The 23,865-nt window shown below is 41.5% G+C and overlaps 1 protein-coding gene across 1 annotated transcript in view; it reads left to right on the forward strand.

Annotated features, from left to right (window-relative positions):
• PSMB7 (proteasome 20S subunit beta 7) overlaps window positions 1–23,865 on the forward strand; it is a 106,457-nt gene that overhangs the window by 77,152 nt on the left and 5,440 nt on the right. The window lies entirely within an intron of this gene.

The following is a 23,865-nucleotide window of genomic DNA, read 5'->3' on the forward strand; positions in this document are numbered from 1 at the left end:
AGGGTAAATCTCCAAAGGTGGCAGTGCTATATCTAAGACGTGCACAGGCGAGTATTATGTTACACACAAAAAAGGCAATGTTATTACTTTTTTGCCCTTTTAATAAAGGAAGACATAAAGCAAAACTGTTTATCTTGCACTCATATATAAAAATATGTAACAAAACAAAGTGCAACAATTGCACTTGTGGTTAGTAAAATGAAGGCTAGAGCAGCTTCAGTAAGCCAGCAGAGGATGTAAATATCACATATCTGCCTCTGCCTGCGAGATTCTATCTTCTATTGACCACATAAATTAGCAGTCTTGTGAGCAATTGTTACTGCTCAGGTAAGTTGCATCATGAAGACAAGCTGTCACACATACTAAAAGTAATCAATACAGATCAATATCTTAATGCCTTCAGTGTAAATGTTGCATGAAGACTAAGCTGTATTGGGCAGAAGATCAGCCATTCACTTCTAAAGCCTGTGCTGAGCGTAGTATTTTTTTGTACTATGTTCTTAAATATTTCTCTTGGACAGCACACTGACCAGATCTTTAAACAAGTGTGCTGCACATAAAAAAAGCTGGTGCTTTACCTGACTGCAATGAGAACTTGCTACAACAGCTTGCTTGCAAAACGTGTGTGTGTATATGTGTGTGTGTATATGTGTGTGTGTATATATATATATATATATATATATATATATATATATATATATATATATATATATATATATATATATATAGATATATATATATATAGATAGATATATATATATATATAGATATATATATATATAGATATATATATATAGATAGATAGTAGAATTGCAGGAAGATACAGAGAAAAGCTCAAGTAAAAAAAGGGGTCGTATACTGTTTTAATGAGCCTATGTAGGTGTAAGGATAATGTTAGTGTTATTTTTGCACATATTTTTACTAATATTGATATTACAGCTATTGTATTAGGAGTTGGCTAAAGATTGAAATTTAGACAAAGCAATTGTGTTTGAAATGGTTTATTTGCATACTTAATGAACAATATATTATTACACTTTGCACTTTGTTCGCTTTTTATGTCGTTTTTGTATGCATGTGTTTTGAATAATTTAAGAGCAGATTTGAGTAGGGTCCATCTATGCCACAGGGGTCTCCATACTTTCTAAACAAAGGGCTGGTTTACTGTCCTTCAGATTTTAGGGTACCGGACTGTGGCCATTCAGAGTAGAACTTGTCCTGGCGTTAGTGGGAGTAAATAGTGCATCTTTAGTATTAGAGGAAGGAATAGTACACTGTCGTGGAAGGAATATTGTTCCATCTTTGGTGTCAGCAAGGGAATAATGCCCTATCCTTGGTATTAGTGGCAGGAATTAGTGCCCCATCATTGGTGTCAGTGGGAGGAATAGTACCACATCACTGGTATCAGTAGGAGGAATAGTGCCCATTGTTGGTGTCAGTGGGAGAAATCCTGCCCCCTTGTTGTCACCACCAGAAATTATGTCCCATTGTTGGTCAGTGGGAGGAATAATGTCTTGTATTAGTGGGAGAAAAAGTACCTCAAGGGCCGCATAATTGTAAGCAAAGGGCTGCATCTGGCCACCCAGGCCACAGTTTGGAGACCACTGATTTATGCTATTAAGTGCTACTTTGTTTATTGTAAAGTGTGTGTGTGTGTGTGGGGGGGGGGGGGGGGGGCAGAGAGTATGGGACTTTGCATTAGACATCCTGGAAAATAGGTGTCTCCATCCCTATCAATTGAAAATAAAAGGGGGAGGTTTAGGGCTTTAAGTGAGGCGCATAAGTGGAACACATCAGATCAAAAACACAAGTTTATTGAGGATATATCAAAGTTATACAAACATCTTGGCCAGTTGGCTCCATATAAAGATCTAAGTTAACATTTAAATTGAGTGAATCATATATAATGGCATAATGCATCTAGGATGGCCTGTTGGCTAAAATGGCTTGTTGGCTCAACGCGTTTTGGCGACTATCGCCTCATCAGGAGAAAATGCATGTAATCTGTAAAGGCATTGTACATATGTATGAGGGCCAGTATGATTTATTCATAGCTCCCCTAATGAAGGTTGGAAACAAAGCAAAGGGGAGAAACAAATTGGGGTACGGAGGAAGGAAATCATCCAACCCCCTACTTACACGTTGGTGTACTAAGTTTGCAAGTAGCGCTGTACTGGTGGTGACCATCATGTATCTCTCCTGGGAGCTGAGGGGGCGAAGACCCCCAAGGAAACCGGACACCAGCACACAACCTTCAACGGGATGGTAATGAACACGCTGACACTGCTGATAATGCTGGGGAATGACCATGAAAGTGTGAAAAAAATAGGAAAAAACGTGTTCTGGAAACTGAGATTGAGAAATGTAGATGGAGGTGTGGGCTCATGACAATAAGCACCAAGGTAGTGAAGCGAATGTGAGTGAAATGACAATATATTTGCCATGGTATTGGGTATGGAAGAAATTAAGGTATGAGCTGTGAAGTGTTTGTTTGGTAGGGGACCAATATGTGTAGTGTACCAAAAAGTAAGTAAGGAATGTGTTGTAAAGTGATGTGGTTAAGAAGGAGCCACTATCCCCAACAAAGGTTCACAAAAATTAACAAGATATACCTGTATAATGCCAAGTGCCAAACTCGGGATACTAAGAGTATGTGAGGGACACGGCAACCGCAGCCAGCGAGCAGCATGGACGCCCAAGCCAAGTGGGGAAATATGTAGGCACCCAAATCAGCCCAGGGACCAGCTGGCGTGAAAGAGAAGGAGGAGTACCCACACCGGCGATGGCAGCCCTTGTTGATGAGTGGTCAACTCCAGCCCGCCCACCCTCGCAATAGAACAAATGAGGGGGAGAGGGAGGGTGCCTGGAGCGCATCGCAGCTCTCGGGCATGTGGAGACAAGAAGACAGCCACGTCTCTTAGAGCGCCACCTAGTGTGGGCTGAACATGTTGATGTAGAAAAGGTGATGTTGAATTACTGGCTCCATTATTATTATTATTATTATTATTATTATTATTACTATACAGGATTTATATAGCGCCAACAGTTTACGTAGCGCATTACAACTTGAGGGTAGACAGTACAAATACAATACAATACACTTTAATACAGTAGGAATCAGAGGGCCCTGCTCCTTAGAGCTTACAATCTAAGAGGGAAGGCCAAGAGATACAAGAGGTAATAACTGTGGGTGATGTGCTGATTGAGAAGATAAATGTACAGTTGTTAGGTGGGGGCCAGATAGGCTTCTCTGAAGAGATGAGTTTTCAGGGATCGTCTGAAAGTGGATAAAGTAGGAGAAAATCGGACGGATTGGGGTAGAGCATTCCAGAGGATGGGAGAGGCTCTGGAGAAGTCCTGAAGGCGAGCATGGAATGAGGTGACAAGGGAGTTTGAGAGCAGGAGGTCATATTGATAAAAGATGCTGACCGGCAACTAAATATCAGAGGATATGTAACATAAAGGGTTCAAAATAAATGTAAATACAAATTTCTAAAAAACTTTGATGAAATATCCACTTATGTGCCTCCATCCCTAATTCGATAATTGTAAAGGGGGGGGGGAACATGGGACTTTGCATGTGACATCCTGGAAAACAGGTGTCTCCATCCCTATCAATTAAAATAAAAGGGGGAGGTTTGGGACTTTAAGTGAGGCGCATGAGTGGAATACATCAGATCAAAAACACAAGTTTATTGAGGATATACAAAAGTTATACAAACATCTTGGCCAGTTGGCTCCATGTAAAGATATAGGTTAACAATAAATTGAGTGAATCACATAATATATAATGGCGTAATGCATCTAGGATGGCCTGTTGGCTCGACTTGTTTCGGCACTCTGTTTTAATCTCATCAAACTTGTGTTTTTGATCTGATGTGGTGTTCTACTAATGCGCCTCACTTAAAGTCCCAAACCTCCCCCTTTTGTTTCATTTGTTTTTGATGTTAAAGCGTAATTCCACCCAAAAATTGAACTTTTATTTGCCCCCCCCCCCCAATATTTGGCACCCTTTTGGGGGGGGGGGGGGGGCGGGCGTCAGTTACCGGTTTTTGACAGGTCCCTGTCCCCACTTCTGGGAGGCCGAAAGGCTTCACTGCTGGTTTCCCTTAATGGTGGCAGTAGCATCCGATTAGTCTATCCGAAGAACGGCTGGGGTGCCAACATCGTGGGCTCCCTGGACAGGTAAGTACCCATATATTAAAAGTCAGCAGCTACAGTATTTGTAGCTGCTGACTTTAAATTTTTTTTCCCCATGCTAAAACTCCTCTCTAAGTATATTTCCTTGGCTCTAGCTGTTATAAGTTTATTAGGAATAGGTACCCTTTAAGAAAATGAGGTCTTACGAAAGGCGATATCTACAGAATGGTCAGTAGGTGGTTGTCAGGGCAGTTAGTGATTGTAAAGTCTTGTGGGTTTTTTTCTATTAAAAAAAATAAACATGTTATACTTACTTGCTTTGTTGCAGTAGTTATGCACAGAGCACTCGGGTCCCTCTTTGGTGCTCCTGGCCCATCCCTCCTGTTCAATGCCCCCACAGCAAGCAGCTTGCTATGGGACAACCCGAGCTTAATCACAGCTCCCTGTGTCCATTCAGACATGGAGCCCGTCCCCTCTCTCTCCTGATTGGCTAACTGACTGACAGCAGCAGCAGCCAATTGCTCCGATGCTGTGTCTCAGCCAATCAGAAGGGAGAATCTTGGAAGGCTGAGACACTTGTGGACAGAGAGGGACCTCAGGTAAGTATTAGGGGGGCTGCTGCACACAGAAGGCTTTTTATCCTAATGCATAGAATACATTAAGCTAAAAAACCTTCTGACTTCACAACCCCTTTAACAGAATAGCACACTCTACAGTATGTGATTTATGTATTGCCACCAAAATAACATGGTTGGTCAGATCACAAGGCTATGGGTTGCATACAAGTCTTTTTTTAGGTAAACAATTACTTATATGCTTCAACCCTTTATTTAGTTGCAGTTTGAAGAAAGTACACATTAGGTGACTACATGACACAACAGTTAGTAATTGTAAAGGCTCGTTTTTGTTTTTTTAAATAACAAACATGTCATACCTCCACTGTGCAGCTCGTTTTGCACAGAGTGGCCCTGATAATCCTCTTCTGGGGTCCCCCGGCGGCTCTCGCTTCTCCTCCCCGCATCAGATAACCCCCTAGGAGAAGCACTCTCCGAGGGGATTACCTTGCGGGCACGCTCATGGGTCCAGCACTTGCGTCCACAGACACGAATGCCGGACTCGACCTGGCGCACGCATCATTGGATTTGATTGACAGCAGCGGGGGGCCAATGACTGCGCTGCTATCCAATCTATACAATCAAGAGATGGGACCCCGTGGAGAGAGGGACAGCGCGTCACCGAAGAGATGAAGGGGCTCAGGTAAGTAAAACAGGGGGGCCGCTGACTGCCAGGTGTTTTTTCACCCTAATGCATAGGATGCATTAAAGTGAAAAGACACGAGGATTTACAAGCACTTTAATGCTATGAAAACAATGGTACTTGAAATTGTGTATTTGTTAAATGTGTCACTGCCAAACAAAAAAGAAATGTTTACCAAAAAAAAAAAGTTTTAACTAATAAGTGGTTAAAATAACAGAGCATGAAAATAACTAAGGGGAAGTAGTAGTGAGGGTTAAGTAAGAGTTGGAGGTTAATTACGTAAAGTTTTTATTTAGAAAGTAAAGATAAATTTCACTTGCAAGGTTGCTTTAATTGACATTATATGCAGATCAAAGGAAGCTTCTTTGATCTGCACATAAAAGCTAGTTTAAATACTTTGTAACAATAATATGGTTACAAAGTATTTATAATTCACAAGCCTGCTATTCAGCAGCCACTCCTGCCTCCCCTGTAACAGACCAGTACCTAGCCAATTCTAGAGAGGGAGAATAGAGCATATAAGGTATGTTCAGGGTCCATTTTTTTTTTCCTTTTGATGGTGGGGTTATTGCCTTAGGTCTTAATTAGAACAGCAAAAAATGGGGGGTAAAAAGTTCTTGAATCCACACTCACCAAAGTAGCAAACAGCAAATGGAGTACCAGCCGATTCGTCAATATGTGACGGGATACCTGCCCTAAAAGCAATGGCACTATATCAACAACAGAAAGAGGAGACAAGGGAGTCCCCAGAAAGCAAAAAAGGGGAATGGTCAACTACGGCTTATGGTACAAAAATGCAAAAAGGCTTTATTAAGGGTAGGGGGGGTGGGGGTATTTACATATACAAAAAATTCCAAATATATGTAGGATAAACAATGTATCTAAATAACACAGTCCGTCTCACTACACTAAACCAAAATTAAAAACCATGCTGCAACATTGATGAATAAAACTGCAGAGCGTGCCTGCAGGCCAAAAACGCATGCAGTGTCCATTTGAATCCAAAGAAAAAAGTATTGCACCAAACATTACATGGAGTAAGCTACTGATGGGATATCAAGTCTTATGTGGTCTAGTATTAACTGTGCATCAGATTGAGCAGTACTGAGAAAAAAAAAAAAAAAAATTAATTAGAACAGCCATAGTTTGAATCTTGGCCAGTTCAGCATCAGTACAACCAGCATGCTGGATTTTTACATGCGATTATTGCCAGTGGCTGTAGCCGCTAACAACAATCCCTGTGTTCTCCCGGACAAGTGACAAATATACTAAAACGATGGGGTCGCTGTAGACATGTTGGGGTTGATTTACTAAAACTAGAAAGTGCAAAATCTGGTGCAGCTCTGCTTAGAAACCAATTGGCTTCCAGATTTATTTGGCAAAGCTTAAAGCGGGGTTCCACTGTCTCTGAGTTTGTTTTTTTTTTGGCACAATGAAAAATATTAAGACATAAGAATAAGTAACTCACGTATTCCAATTCTAAAGACCTTTGCTGTCCGTTTTGTCCATAAATATAAACTTATATAATAGGATCATGACGGTATTCATCTTGCCTGTGGGCATGTGAAACCCACAGGCATGCTCTTCCGGGATACGGTGCTGCTGAACGACCAGCATGCACCGCCCGTTCTATTCATGATCCCGCGCATGTGCAGTAGAGAGAAATCAGAGCGCCGTCAACAGCTCCGGTTGCCATCACAACAAGCGGCGTCGTAGGAAGTCCCGCCCCGTTGTGATGGCAACGTAGATAATCAACCCTCGATTACAATGGCGGTTTTGGAACCGCCCTACGAACGTGCCTGTCGTAATGACGTCACTCCCACTATGGAAGTCTCTCGATAACTGTTGCAACAGGCGGCCGCACTGACTCCTGGGAACAATGACACAAGCTCCCAGGAGCCAGTGCGGCTTACAGGAAGTGAGTAATTAGCCGCTCCAGACACGCCCCTAACCGCAGCCTATGCTTCCTGCAGAAAACAAAGACAGCTGGAAGAACAAAGGTAAAGGCTGTAAAAAAAAAAAAAGTGCCGTTTTGTCATTAGGACATTGCGGTAATCAGCTGCAGTTAGTGTAGGAAAATCGGGTGGAGCTCCGCTTTAAAGTGATTGTAAAGTTTCGTTTTTTTCCTATAAAAATAATAAACATGTTATACTTACCTGCTCTGTTGCAGTAGATTTGCACAGAGCAGCCCGAATCCCCCTCTACTTGGGTCCCTCTTCTGTGATCCTGGCACCTCCCTGCTGGTCAGTGCCCCCCCACAGCAAGCAGCTTGCTATGGGGGCACCCGAGCCGAGTCACAGCTCCCTGTGTCCATTCAGACATGGAGCCCAGCTCGGCCCGCCCCCTCTTGCCCCTGATTGGCTAGCTGACTTTGACAGAAGCAAGAGCCAATGGTGCCACTGCTGTGTCTCAGCCAATTGGGAAGTAGAATCTCGGACAGTTGAGACACTTGTCAACATCGCTGGACAGAGAGGGACCTCAGGTAAGTGTTGGGGGCGGCTGCTGCATACAGAAGGCTTTTTATCTTAATGCATAGAATGCAATAAGATTTAAAAAAAAAAAAAAAAAACTTTACAACCCCTTTAATTGAACAAGTTAAAAGCTGAACTGAAGTTAGAAGCTGATTGTCTGCCATGCACAGCTGCACCAGATTTTGCACGCTCCAGTTTTAGTGAATTATTGCATATCAGGGAGTGTTAGAAATCAACTTTCTTAATTAGAAATGTTTTTGCTTCTCTGTTCATCATTTGAAATGTATTTCAATAAAGCCCAATTGCAGGTGTGCAACTGCATAATGGGATAACCAAAAACGAAATCCAATTGTTGCTGGTTTTGTAAAAAGAATGGTCTTCGGTTGCATGCTGGATAACTACACAGTACCAAAAATATTACTGTGCCAGAATTTGCTGGAATATTAATAGGAAGCAGCTTAATTAAACTGGGCTTTGCTGACAGTCTAAGAAAATTGATTGAGTCCAATAAATCTGGAAAAAAAAATGATTTAGTAGTTTTCATGTGGATAGTGACAGTCTATAAATACAATGCTGCCCTGCGCTGTGTTAGACTGCTAAACAGCTTAAAATAGCTGATACTGTTGACGAGGGGTAACTTGTAACTGTTTTGATTTCCTCTCTGAAGGGCAAAGTGGTATCTTCTCAGACAGCAGCAATCTTATTTGCATTTAGTTGTTATGCGGGATGTGGTTAAGATTACCCATTGTCGCGAGTTGCCACAGCAAGCAAGAGAATAAACCCCCTTGAAGATTATGGTTCATTAAAACGGGAAGAAGATTAATATTTTCCCTGTCAAGATCAATACAGCTTCTCCTGCACTAATTGTCAGAAAAGCTTGCGGAGGCTACTGAAGGATGGCAGTGTGTGAGCACAGTAGATCACAGGGACAGTATTCAAAGGAAGGCTGTCCTGCACCCTCTGGTATCGACTTGCAAATTAGCAGCTGGATTCTAATTAAACAAGTTTAATGAAAGGAGCATTTGAATACTGCTGAAGAATTAAAAAAAAAAAAAAAAGACAATCCTTTTTCTGCAGTCTGATATGTCCTGTACTACAGACCCAGGGAGACAGCATGTGCCATGTGTGATATATACATATGTATTTTTAGCTCTGGCATATTTGAAAGGTTCTTGGACAATACTTGGATTATAGCATACTTTGCTAATAACATGTCGAAGGTCTTAGATTCTTATCGTCTGTGAAACCTTTCATTGCCAAAGGGTCACTTCTTGCAATACCCACAGTCTCTTATCTATCTACCATTAGTGCTATTGGCCGTCACATAATAATTGCTTACATCTGCCATTTGTCACTATCTTTGGCCATTATTTTCACTTTATGTTGTCCATCATTTTACCAATGAGACAGTCATTACATAGACCACTTGCTTTGCTACGCAACTCCCTGGTAAGAGCAAAATATAACTTTAGTAGTAAATCTCTGATACTTCCTAGAGAAAGTAATGCTTCAGGGATCCACGATGACCAGAAACTTGACCAAATGCGTAGACCTTTAGTGAGGTGATCTGTGCTTTAGTAATGTGTTTTCTGCATGATAGTAGGAACCCTGCATAAAGGCAGTTTCACTTTTAGGAACATTGGTTTTAAATTATTAGATTATGTCACTTAAGGTATAGTTATGCCACGAAAGGTAGAATATTTTTCACTGTTTGCAAATGGGTAAGTTAAAGGAGTTCAGGTTAATAACAAAAGGGAGTAGAAGGCCCTGGTGGACTACATCCATGTCTAGACAAACCGCTCTAGCCCTGTATGCATTTTGTAACTTAAAATGTTTTTCTACTTTAATGCATTGTTTGCATTAAGGTAAATGTTTTCAATTTCTCTGTGCTCCCCTTCCCTGTGTGAAGAGTAAGAGAGGGGAGAAGAGATCAGCGCTGTGCACGGCTGCATCTATGCTCCCCTTCATCTTCAAACAGCATTCGAGAAGCAGCAGGAGCCATTGGCTCTTGCTGCTGTCAATCAAATGCAATGAAGAGGAAGTGAGAAGGCGGGCCTAAGTCCTGCTGTGTAAGTCTATGGAGTGTGGCTCTGTAGACACACAGGTTGGGAGCGATCCGACAACGTTTTTTCCCCATAACAAGCGGCTGGCTATGGTGGACATAAAATGGAGGAGGAGCCAAGATCGCCACCGGAACCCTAGAAGAGGAGGATTGGGGCCACTCTGTGCAATACCACTGCACAGAGCAGGTAAGTATAACACGTTTGTTATTTTAATTTAAAAAAAAAAAACAAAGCTGACTTTAGTAACACTTGAACCCCTTCCTTTTCTGCAGTCTGTAGGTTGACATTCCTCAGCACCATGTCCCTTGCCAAAGGAACGTTCATCTGTGTTCCCTTTTATGTGCCCCTAGTAAAGAGACAGTGCTATTGTGGAAAGCGCTTTTCTATGACTAACCACTCTGGTGTCTAATCATATAACCAATAGGTCCACTAATATGGATCACATGGGCTTGTAAACATAAACAAACTTTTGGCACACACTGAGGTACATTGACAGTAAAACACATGCAAAGAAAAACATAAAAAGGTTACTGTCTGTAATTCCTAAACACATATCAGTTCATATGCTCACATGTTGTAACAAATAAGCGGTAAGCAAAGATTTATTAAAGCATGAACCATATAAAAGCCTTATGCTCTTAAAAAAAAAAAATGTAAAAAAAGATTTCGGTAGGCAAGTTTTAAGTTATGATTCAATGAACTGCTTCTAAATTTGGTCTGGGCATCTGGGTTTTAAGTATCATTGGTTTCTAAAGGGTTAAAGAAACGCAGAGAAATATGTACATTTCCATTCCAAGGTATCCTTTTGAATGTGCTAGCTGCCTGCCTGTCAAGTTGATCCGTTGGGTTTGATACAGAGGCACAGACCTGGGTCACTGTTTGTTTACATGCTTTTTTGGCTTAACTAAAAAGAAATGTAAAAGCCAGTAACAACCAAACTAATATTTTAGGAAAAAGTCAGCAATTGCAGCCTTTCACTAAGATTTCTTTTAACTTTCAGTTTTGTGTGGAGTGTACCATTAAAGGAACCATCAAAGTACCATTCTTAATTTGCTAGCCTCATGTTTGAGAACTTACAATGTTTTCATTTTCCTGCAGTTTTTTTGGTTCTTGATTTATCACTAGTGACTCTCCATTTTATCTGCTGGGTTTAGTCACTTGCAGTGCTTTAGAAATGCATTTTCTTATGCCTCTTCAGTTTCTACTCTTTGCACAATCGCCTTCTATCCCTTCTGCTTTTGCTTTTTGAACAGAGAGCTGCCAAGAGCAGATAGAATGAAATCTGGGGTGGCAGGTGCTGTGCCCCACAGTTAGATTGCAAGACTTTGAAGATGTTTCAACTTAAAGGAGCCGAGGGCTACAGGCTTAGCCAATTTCTGCAGGTTGCAAGAGCTTTGGCTTTATGCCTTTTGAAGATGAGTTGCTAAAGCTCCTGCCACTGCCTCAAGCGTGCTAACACCAGCAGGATGTGTTTTTCTCTTCCTCTTTTTTTTTTTTTTTCGTTTTCTCCTTCCATTTTTTATTTTTCTAATGTAGCTTTAGCATATCTTGTATGTAAGTAGCATGTATTTTATCAATGCCAATTGTGACAAGCCTGGTCCTGCCTGGAAGCTTTCTCTGCAATGATAGATGACGAAGTGCACAAGTGCCACTTTTCCAGACTGATTTATGAAGCCATATTTCACAAAGAAGCAGCAGCCTCTGGAGAAACGTTTATAGATTGCCAAAGACCAGATCTGCTTCAGCTGTGAAGGCCTTGCAGTTTTAAGCCTGTGATGCCATGCACCTGACACCCACTGCAGAGCTGCCTTCATTTGTCATGTGGGCAGCTATAGATCTAACCTGAGCAATGACTTCCTGCCCGGCCTGTGTGCAGCCTTTATATCATCTTATTGACTTGTGCTTTTAGCCAACATTAGGATTGTCTATGGTTCTCTCTGTATCTATCATTTTCTGAAAATTCTGCCCGAATTCTATTGCAAATTTTGGAATTGTGGTTGATTCTAACCATCCTATTTTGCCATTTGATTCTACACAGTACATCAATTAATTGGACTATGAATCGTATGGTTTTTGCTGCTGAAACAGTGAATATAGATAAGTTGATAGGAAATAAGCATCTGCTTTCTAAAAGACCAACTCCACCTTTTAGAGTATAATAGTCAAAGTGACACTGCTGCTCCTACCTAATTGTCTACTAATATATCTAAATATAAACGCAAATAAATAACTTAAAGTATAATCAGTGTGCAAAATATCAATCAACCAAATATTACCATACACACCATAAACTGTGTCAGTGCAGATAAGTCGCTTGCACCAGTGCATGACTATGTATGTTATATTTTTATATATATATATATATATATATATATATATATTATAATTTTACAGGATTTATACAGCGCCAACAGTTTGCGTGGCACTTTACAACATGAGGGCAGACAATACAGTTTCAACACAGGAGGAATCAGAGGGCCCTGCTCATTAGAGCTTACAATCTAGAAGGAAGGGTCAAGTGAAACAAAAGATAACCGGGGGGGGAGCTGATGGATGAAAATACAGTTAGGTGTAGGTAGGTAAAGTATAATAAGTGCAGCGCTAAGGTTGCAAAGAAAGGAAGGTGATAAAGTTATATGTAATATAAACATATAAGTGACATAATAGCATAGAATTAAATGTGATACAAACATGTAAGTAACATAATAGCACGAACTCCAATCATAATAAATGTGAATAAATTATATAGTGTGCTAATGTAGTGACTGCACTACACCCAAAAGTCCACATTGAGCAGAATGATGAAATACAGTCTAATTAGGTTTGTGATCCAATGCACATGGGAAGAATTCCAGACATTACTGGAAACCTTGAAGTGAGGAAATAGAAGCAAACACCACCACCGTGAAAGAGGGTGGCGGCTTACCGGATGGTATTGACTTGGCGGGGCGTATACCACCCAAGTCAACAAGGCTTGTTGGGTTCAAACCACCCAATGGGGGGGGACAGCAGGTCCTGGAACTCGGTCAGTCGGTCAACCTTAAACGGTCATTAGATGTTAACTGAAGGCTTCAGGAGTTTCAAGAAACATGGAAACTTATTGTCACAGGAATGGTATCATGTAATAGAGAAAGGTGTATGTAGGTGAATTGAATCCATTTTGGAATAAGGCTGTAACATAACAAAATGTGAAAAAATGAAGTGCTGTGAATACTTTCTGGATGCACTGTAAGTCACTGATGCTGTAGAAAGTGTATTTATCAAATTGAAATTGAGGGAGCTCTGTATTTGGCCTTCATTAATATTGAGCTAAGAAATTGTTCCCATAAGTCATGCACTGTTCTTAATAGGCTGGCTGATTCATAGACTCGAATTGTGGGAAGGAGCAGTAAAGCACAGCAGGTATATGGCACTGGTGACAGGAGGCAAAGGTGGGCTATGTGCTGAGCAAATAGGTCTATCCATATGTACAGACCTTGTAAAGAAACAATGTTTAAAAAAAAATGCACATTGGATCCTTTTTGTCTGACGAGTTTTTTTTTTTTTTCTTTTCTTTAAGCTTCGTACACAATAGTAGTTTTTTGTTGTTCATCCCAGCAGAACTGACAGCTCAGGATCTCCCCTGCTGAGCTATTGTGTTCTAACAGGGGGGACCCCCCCCCCCCCCCTGCCGCCAGAACACTCCGGTCAGTGCTCCCAGCCATTGGCTGAAAGGGAGCCGATCGACAGACCTTTTCCGGTCATGCTCTTTTGACAGGTCCTTCTGTCGGACCGACTCCAGTACACGTGGACCGAATGTCCGCCAGTTTCTATTGAACCCGACCGATGCCGTTCGACTTTCAGCCCATTTGTACTAGGCTTTAGTTTTAATGATTTGCATAAGTAGTCGCAATCCGATAACTGTCCTGCCCAATTTAACTCTGCGCTGATATCACATTAATGGGTTGGAAAATCCACTTGGCCACATAAGAGTGTATGTAGTTCTTGTGTAGGTAAATTATTGCTACCTAGTCTAACATTTTTATGCATGGATAACAAACATTTTCTTTATAAATCTACCAAAATCTAAGCTCATGTTTGAGCAGTCTGTCTGATCAATACATTTATGCCTCATCCACGCTCATCTATAGAAGTGCAGCTATAATGAGACTTGGAGTTCCAGACAAATCCTCTGTAGTTTTCTGCCCTGTTTATATTGTTGCAGTTTATGCTGCATAAACACCGCACCTCGCTGCTTTCAGGCATTGCTTTAGTTCAGAGCCTGATTGTTTTTTGTTTTGGTAGCTTACTTGGCATAAATTAATAGTTAATGTCTGTGCCACTAACCTGGATTTACATTCTTTTACTAGAAAAGATAAACTGCTGATTAATTCAGTATAGAACTCAATTACAACATGAGCTCCTCTCTGCAGGGACCTGTCACCCTGCAGACAACAGATGCTGAATTTATACTTCAGTATCTTCCTTACTGCAATGAAATATTAACATGTTTTATTGCATGTGTGAGGTGCAATTAGAGAAGGGAAGGAGGTGGGCTGTCTGAATGTATGGCATTTGATATTCCTACACTGTTCTCATAGAGGTTTAGCCACAATATAAAGACACTGCATGCTTCTACCAGCTGCACGATCTTGCATGGCCACATTCATATACAGTATCTCACAAAAGTGACTATACCCCTCACATTTTTGTAAATATTTTATTATGTCTTTTCATGTGACAACGTTGAAGAAATGACACTTTGCTACAATGTAAAGTAGAGAGTGTACAGCTTGTATAACAGTGTAAATTTGCTGTCCTCTCAAAATAACTCAACACACAGCCATTGATGTCTAAACCGCTGGCAACAAAAATGAATACACCCCTAAGTGAAAATGTCCAAATTGGGCCCAATTAGCCATTTTCCCTCCCCGGTGGCATGCGACTCATTTAGTGTTACAATGTCTCAGGCGTGAATGGGGAGCAGGTGTGTTAAATTTGGTGTTATCACTCTCATACTGGTCGCTGGAAGTTCAACATGGCACCTCATGGCAAAGAACTCTGAGGATCTGAAAAAAAGAATTGTTGCTGTACATAAAGATGGCATAGGCTAAGAAGATTGCCGAGACCCTGAAACTAAGCTGCAGTGCAGTGGCCAAAACCATACAGCAGTGTAACCGGACAGGTTCCACTCAGAAGAGGCCTCGCCATGGTCCACCAAAGCAGTTGAGTGCACGTGATCAGCGTCATATCCAGAGTTTGTCTTTCGGAAAAACGTATAAGTGCTGCCAGCATTGCTGCAGAGGTTGATGGGTGGGGGGGTCAGCCTGTCAGTACTCAGACAATACGCCGCACACTGCATCAAATAAGCCTGCATGGCTGTTGTCCCAGAAGGAAGCCTCTTCTAAAGATGATGCACAAGAAAGCCTGCAAACAGTTTGCTGAAGCCAAGCAGACTAAGGACATGGATTACTGGAACCATGTCCCATGGTCTGATGAGACCAAGATAAACTTATTTGGTTCAAATGGTGTCTAGCATGTGTGGCGGCAACCAGGTGAGGAGTACAAAGACAAGTATGTCTTGCCTACAGTCAAGCATGGTGGTGGGAGTGTCATGGTCTGGGGCTGCATGAGTGCTGCTGGCAATGGGGAGCTACAGTTCATTGAGGGAACCATGAATGTCAACATGCACTGTGACATATTAAGGCAAAGCATGATCCCCTCCCTTCAGGGACTGGGCCGCAGGGCAGTATTCTAACATAATGACCCCAAACACACCTCCAAGATGACCACTGCCTTGCTAAAGAAGCTGAGGGTAAAGGTGATGGACTGGCCAAGCATGTCCCCAGACCTAAACCCTATTAAGCATCTGTGGGGCATCCTCAAACGGAAGATGGAGGAGCGCAAGGTCTCTAACTTCCACCAGCTCCGTGATGTCGTCATGGAGGAGTGGAAGAGGATTCCAGTGGCAACCTGTGAAGCTCTGGTGAACTCCATGCCCAAAATGGTTAAGGCAGTGCTGGAAAATAATGGTGGCCACACAAAATATTGACACTTTGGGCCCAATTTGGACTTTTTCACTTAGGGGTGTACTCACTTTTGTTGCCAGCGGTTTAGACATTAATGGCTGTGTTGTTATTTTGAGGGGACAGTAAACTGACACTGTTATACAAGCTGTACTCTCACTACTTTACATTATAGAAAGTGTAATTTCTTCTATGTTGTCACATGAAAAGATATGATAAAATATTTACAAAAATGTGAGGGGTGTACTCACTTTTGTGAGATACTGTATCTATTGTAAGTGCAAGGTGTATGCCAGTGTTTAACCTAGTGCCCTCTGGTTGTTGGGAAACTGGAAGTCCTGCTAAGCTAAGGTAATAGAACATGGGCAGTCTACACGTGTGTGGAGAACCTGGCAGTCCCAGCATGTTTTGCTAACTGCAGGGTATTCGAGGCCTTGAATAAGGGTACTCTGCTCTTCTTCGACTGTTGAGAAGGTGCAAGTCTCAGCATGCTGGGTCTGATAGGTCCTTGATAACTGCTGAAAGGACAAAATCAAAGTACCTCACTCCTGCCCAGCCAACTTATTGTAGACGTGAAAACAGACTTAGCCCTTGAGCCTCTGCCAAAGCCATGGCCCCTGACATGTTTCGCTCCGCCCACCAGAGCTTAATCCTATGATTGGCTATGATTAGTTTTTGGCTGGATGGGAGTGCAGCCTTTCTTTTATTTTGTAAACGCATTGCTTCAGATGAGCACCTTTTGGCACCGGGAACCTTTCTCACTGGTGACCGTGGGAGTTTGGTTTCCCCAGCTTAAGTGGCATTTATAATCTAGCACCAAGGTCACACATGCTGGAAGCACATGTCTCTTGCAGAAGTTATCACGTACCTATCAGACCCAGCATGTCCTAGAATCGGTACTTCAAGCATACCCGAGTAGCAGCTGTTAAGGAACTCCAAAGCTCAGCATAACCCAACAGCTGGGTATGCTGTGAGGTTGGTATTGGCAGCCTGATATTTTACAGTTGTTAAGCTACAGTCCTTAGCATGCTGGGACCTGCAGTAGTTATGTAGCCGGAGCATGGCAATTTTATAGGCTTTTCTAGAATATATGTAGATCTAGAACAAAAATGTATACTTTAGTAGGACATCTTATCCAAATATGATGCTGAATGAGCTAGAAGCCTCCAGCACCCATGTGGGGTTTACCTTACCCATCCTGTATATTTGCACAACTCTCCATCCCCTGAGTATACCTAATTGCCCTCAGATAGAAGCCAAGCTGATCCACAGCTGTAAGTGGACATTTGGCAAACACAAGCCATTTATTATCAACTGACACCAAGCCCTGCCGTTCCTGTCACTTGGTCCCACCTATAATTACCAGGTTTCAGTCTGCTAAAAGCAGTTTATTTTCTTCTTGTGTGTGTACAGACACTGATTAACCTGTTCTTGGTCAGCATTGCTTTGGAGAAAAGAGCTACATCTTTTATGCTTTCTTTTTAAGTAGAATTCAGAATTTCTGGATTCCTGCATGTTTCATTTCCCAATTCTTTCAGCTAGAGCTTGATTTAAACATTGCCAACATTTTAAAACTCAGAGATATTTAACAGCAAAATGTCTCTCTGGAGAAACCAAATCAAAAGAATCGTATTATATTCAGATATAATTTGTATTTCAAATATTGCTTATTGTAAATGTTAACATGAAAAATTAAATCATTACTGAAAGAGAAAGTGGTCAGTAATGGAAAAAGGGGAGCAATATTTCAAGGTATTACAATATAAGGTTTATATTAATCCTGTGCAAAATTAATATAAATAGTAATCCATAATTAAGTTTGTATGTTTTAATAGAGTTGTCAGCAAAAGAGAAACAGCCAGCATGTGTGTGTATGATTATGTTGAATATAAAGGCACAAGATTGAATGACACATTTACAAACTACAGATACCGTATATACTCGAGTATAAGTCGATCCGAGTATAAGTTGAGGCCCTAATTTACCACAAAAAAATGGGAAAAACTTATTGACCCGAGTATAAGATGAGGGTGAGAAAAGCAGCAGCTACTGTAAGTGGAAAAAGAGGGTCAACAATGCCCATCTGCAGCTAGCTGTATACCTCCCTGTGTCCTGTGCATGTGTCATGTGTCCTGTGCATGTGTCCTGTGTATATGGTCATGTGTCCTGCGTATATGTGCATGCGTCATGTGTCCTGTGTATATGTGCATGTGTCCTGTGTATATGTGCATGCGTCATGTGTCCTGTGTATATGTGCATGTGTCGTGTACATGTGTCCTGTGTATGTGTGCATGGTCTGTGTGCATCCTACCTGTGTCCTGTGCATGCCTCCGTGTGCCGCTCTGCACCGATCAGCGTGTGCTATTACTATTCGGCGGCCATTTCATGTTCAAAAGCAGCGCCGCCTCCTCATCCATGATAGGCAGAAAACTCCATTTCCCAGCGGTCAGCCTATCACGGACATTCTCTCATCCTCATACCACGGACGAGGATGAGAGAATGTCCGTGATAGGCTGTACATTGACTGCCTATCACAGACAAGGAGGAGGCGCGGCTTTTGAACAGTAATTGGCTGCTGAATAGTAATAGCACACACTAGCCGCCGTCTGCCTGCATGACACGCTGATCATGTAGGCAGACGGCGGTGACTCCAGTATAAGTCGAGGGGGGCACTTTCAGCCAAAAAAAGGGCTGAAAATCTCGACACATACTCGAGTATATACGGTAATAAAAAAACAAGAAAACAATCAAGGCCGGATTTAAGCATGCCAGAAATAGTGGCAGATACCCCAACTACTTCATATTTTCCATACCATATTTCTCTTTCCCAAGTTGCCCAATAAAGCCCAGCTCCAGGTATTGCTATATTTTTAATCTTTCACACATTAACACTCATTCTTCAGATGCTCTGTAAGATCTCCTAGGTGCTCTCAATATGTACAGTGGGGAGTCACATTTCCGGTTCCCCACAGCATGGAAACAGTGTTTATGAATGACACCAGTTCTGATATGGTGCCTCCTCCCTTACTCTGCTTTTCCATTCACAGAGCACTGAACAAGCATCATTGTTGTGCCGTGCTTTGTGAATGGCACAGCAGATTGAGCTTTGTTAGAACGGCACTCTAGTAAAAGGCAAAAGTACATGTTTTGTTTTTAATTTTGCTGTTAATTTTTAGTTTTAGTTTTCAGCTTTGGAGAGGCAGTCAGGCCTGTTCAGTGATGGGACCTATTTCCAGCTGGGGGGAGCCAGCAAATTTAGAAAGGAAATGTTAATTTTCTTTCTGTGCAAAACTAAAAAAGTTGGAATTGTGGTTTAAAATAAAATTGACACACATTTTTTTCTCTTTTTTTTTTTTAAATTAAGGTCTAAAGCCTCTGTCCTTGAAATGCAAACCACTCCATTGCTTAGACAGGGTCAGAACAAGGGAAGCAAACTAGAGGTTGCCATTTGAGTACCATGTTTTTTTTTTTTTTGGGGGGGGGTTTGTTTTGTTTTTCCCTGTACTGACTGGGAGGTGATTGCATGTGTGTGAAATAAGGTAGTTGTATAGATTGTAAGCAATTGTGGTTTTAATTTTTTTTTTTTTTTTTATAACATGTTTTACTTGCCTGCTCTGTGCAACTGTTTTGCGCAGAGCATCCTCAATCCTCTTCTTCTTGGGTCCTCCACCAGCTCTGTTTGTAAATGTTAAACTCAGCTCCTAATGGCCTTGCTGATTATCCCTTTAAGCTAGGTGCTAGCAAGCTTCAGGATGCTTTCTACAAGCTTCAAATAATGATGAAGCCTGCTAGCAGCTTGTTGCCTAAAGTGGCAATTGACACTCCCATTGGTATCTGTGTTTAACATTTACAAACTGGTGCTAATTGGTACTTTAAAAATTTCAACAAAGCTTGATGAAAGCACACACATCTTTGCTTGCAGGAAGCAAGGTACCATGGGATATATAGTCCTTAGAAATTGAAATAAAGCTTTGGCCCTTGTGTATGGCAGTCGGTCTGACTTTCGGATGTGCATGCTAGAAAGCCAACGGCTGACCGGCTCCCAATCGGCACTCTCAGCTAATGGCTGAGAGCGCTGACCAGAGTGTTCTGGCGGGTGGGCGTCTCTCTGTCAGAACACAATAGCTCAGCGAGGGAGATCGCTGTACTAACATTGGATTGATAGTACAGAAGCTCTGACCGGAGCTGTCAGTTTTTTTTCCCTTTTAACCCTCTGGGTTAACAGGCGCACGCGCCCGCTGCACCGCGGGGGTGCCGGTACTTGTGGCGGATGGTCGCGATGACCGCCGGCCACGAACGATCGTGAGCAGGACAGACAGAACAGGGACGAATGTGTGTAAACACACACTCAACTATTCTGTTCTGATAGGAGTGACAGATCATGTGTTCCTATTAGCTAGGAACCACGATCTGTCACTTCCTCCAGTCAGTCCCCCCTTCTGTTAGATTCACCTCCCAGGGAACATGGTTAACTCCTCGAGCACCCTAGAGTGTTAACCCCTTCACCGCCACTCACTGATCTCTGCTCCCTGTGATCGGACGCGGCGATCAGTATAGTGTAATACACAGCCCCTCCCCCCACGGTTAGAAACACTCCCTAGGACACACTTAATCCCTACAGCGCCACCTAGTGGTTAACCCCATTCACTGCCAGTGACATTTTACAGTAATCAATGCAATTTTATTGCATTGATCGCTGTATTAATACCAATGGTCCAAAAAATGTGTCAAAATTGTCCGATGTGTCCGCCATAATGTCGCAGTCACGATAAAAATGGCAGATCACCGCCATTACTAGTAAAAAAATAAATTAAATAAAAATGCTATAAATCTATCCCATTATTGCGATTTTTTTTTTTTTTTTTTTTTTTTTTTTTTTTATCAAACATATGTACAAGAATACATATCGGCCTAAACTGAGGAAAAAAAGAAATGTTATATATATATTTTTGGGGGATATTTATTATAGCAAAAAGTACAAAAAATTGTTTTTTTTTTTCAAAATTGTCTCTCTTTGTTTATAGCGCAAAAAAAACGCAGACATGATCAAATACCACCAAAAGACAGCCCCCATACATTTAGAAACACCTCCCAGTGAACACATTTAACCCTTTGCTCGCCCCTGGTGTTAACCCCTTCCCTGCCAGTAACCTTTATACAGTAATCAGGGCATTTTTATAGCACTGATTGTCACTATTAATAGTAAAAAAAATAACATTAAAAATGCCAAATACCACCAAAAGAAAGCTCTAAAAAAAACATTGCACGACCGCGCAATTGTCAGTTAAAGCGATGCAGTGCCGAATCGCAAAAAGTGCTCTGGTCAGGAAGCGGGTAAATTTTTCCGGGGCTGAAGTGGTTAATAAATAAAAAGAAACCGTAAAGTTAGCCTAATTTGTTTTGTATAATGTGAAAGATGTTACACCATGAGAATCGTGAGAGAGTAATCGTGATCTTTATTCTAAGCAAAAAAAATCATGATTCTCATTTTGGCCAGAATCGTGCAACTATACCCCACGGTGGTAAAAAGTTTCATCAGGCCTCCTGAGTTTCTACCCTCTGTCACCAGGTACCTCCCTCAAACAAGAAAAATAATTGGAAAACTGCCAGTAGTTCAGCACGCTTTATTTAAAGCAAAGTTAATTAGAAAAAATATCACCGTGCAGAATAAGAATTGCATCTCAGTACTTTCCATGGAGTCACAGAAACCAACCAATAAAAATCTGGCTTAGACTGTACTCACCATATATATTCATTATATCTAAAAAAAAATCTATAGGCATTTCTGGGATCACTACAGTGACTGGATACAATAATTATAAAATTATATAGCAAATTTTGTTCAAGAACATCAAATACTCAGAGAGGAAACATTCACATTTGTGAAAACATATATTGGCCAGTAATTAAAAACAACTGCTCAAGGCTCCTACTCTCTAGGTGTTAAGTGTTTGGATATATCATGACAGAAACCCAGTCCAGTATTAGAATTATCACCATGAATGCCTCTGATGCAGCTAGGCTTGACCGGTTTAACTGGTTAGGTTTTCCTGGATTTGGCTTCTCATCTGATATTGTGTGGTTTTGTGCCTGTTACTGGGACTGATAGGTATTACTTTCTTTGCCTTTCTTATGGATGGATACTTGAATATGTACCTAGCTCTACTTTGCTAGCACCCTTGCAGGGGCCTTGGCTGGTATTCATTTATCATGCAACAGTCTGAATATGTTTGCAGTTTATGAAGGCATACCCGAACTGCTGGACAAAGACTGAAGTAATGGGATATCAGCTTAGTGCCATGGTCATTGATGTTTAGTGTATATTTTCCTGGGGGGGGGGGAGCATTAGGCCTTCTATCATTCCTCCTATGTCCAGGTGGAGTTGGTATTATGTATGAAATTTACAACAAGACCATCCCCTGTGTTGAGGTAACCAGCCATGTGGCCTGTAGAGGGACTCATCTAGTCACTATTTTGTGTATTGAGTTTACCAGACCTCTGATTTGAGGTGAGATCCATCCAGTGCTGTTGTGCATCAAATGAGGTTTAACGGTTGTATTACCTGCTTTATGTGCATCATAAACTGCAAATGAAAACTGGTCTTGGGCACATAATGAATGGTCACCAGGAATCTCCCCTTCCTATTGAAATTATGTTCTATGCATGGGTAGTTCCTCTTTTCTGAGACAGGATAAACATGATTACCCACTATGCTCGTCTTCCAAATTAGATATAGGAAAATTTTGAGTATAGCCTCAAATAACAAGGCCTAAATCTAGGCATAAAAAGTACCATCATCCAAAAATGATCTAGGAGGAAAGGGAAGGTATGGGAGTGTGAGGACAGTTGCTGAGACTGATCGGACTTAGTCCACCACAAAACCTTGTGGGTTGGAGTATATCTCAGTACTGATACACAGAAAAATAAATCTTGGATAAAAATTAAATCATTTCTTACATATAAAAAGACATACATAGATCACATTAAAAAAGTTTAAAGAAACAGTATACAAATAGTCAAAGGTTTCCCCAAGAGATATCTGTTGATGGAGTTTTGTCTCAGATTAACCAATCCTCTACTAGTTTCACGGTACATAGACCACTTCGTCAGGAGGAATAATCTATAAAATAAAATGTCAAAGCACAAGAACACAATCAAAGAATTACAGAAGCATAATATATACAGATAGGGCTCAGCGGTAACAATGAGAAGTTGCTTGCCCATTAGGTCAATCGCCAGGTACAAAGCCCAGCTGCTCAAAAGGCTACCCCCGTGATTGACAAAGGGGATTATGCGGAATTGAATCTAAATAGGGGTAGAAATAGATATATACAGAACGGTTGGTAAAGTATTACCCATAAAGGGGATTGTATAGTGCACGGGGGGGGGGGGTGGAGAAAAGGAAAAAGGGGGAGAAAAGGAGGGGGAGGAGAGATAAAAAGGGGGGGGGAGGATAAGAAGGGAAGCCCGGGGGGGGGGGGGGGGAGAGCGCGGAGGTGTTGAAGGTTAGGGTAGGTTAGTTGTTGAATGAGGATGTGATGGGGTGAGGGAGAGGACGTGCATATATATGTAAGCGTTAGAAAATCATAACCTACCTGCTTAGATATCTTTAAAGAGTTTTGTATATTTTCTTTGAATAGTTCTTTTAAAGATATCTAAGCAGGTAGGTTATGATTTTCTAACAATTAGATATATATGGACTTCCTTTCCCTCACCACCCATTCCTCTTACCCTTATCTCCCCCCCCCCTTCACATCCTTACCCAACAACTAACCTACCCGAACCTCCAACACCTTCCTCCCCTCCCCTGCGCTTACCTTTCTCGTTTTTCCCCCCTTCTTTACAAACCCCCCCCTTTTCTGTCTTTTTATCCCCTTATGGGTAATACTTTCCCAACTGTTCTGTATATAGCTATTTTTACCCTATTTA

Source organism: Aquarana catesbeiana, linkage group LG09 (assembly GCF_042186555.1).
Source record: "Aquarana catesbeiana isolate 2022-GZ linkage group LG09, ASM4218655v1, whole genome shotgun sequence".
Lineage (NCBI taxonomy): Eukaryota > Metazoa > Chordata > Amphibia > Anura > Ranidae > Aquarana > Aquarana catesbeiana.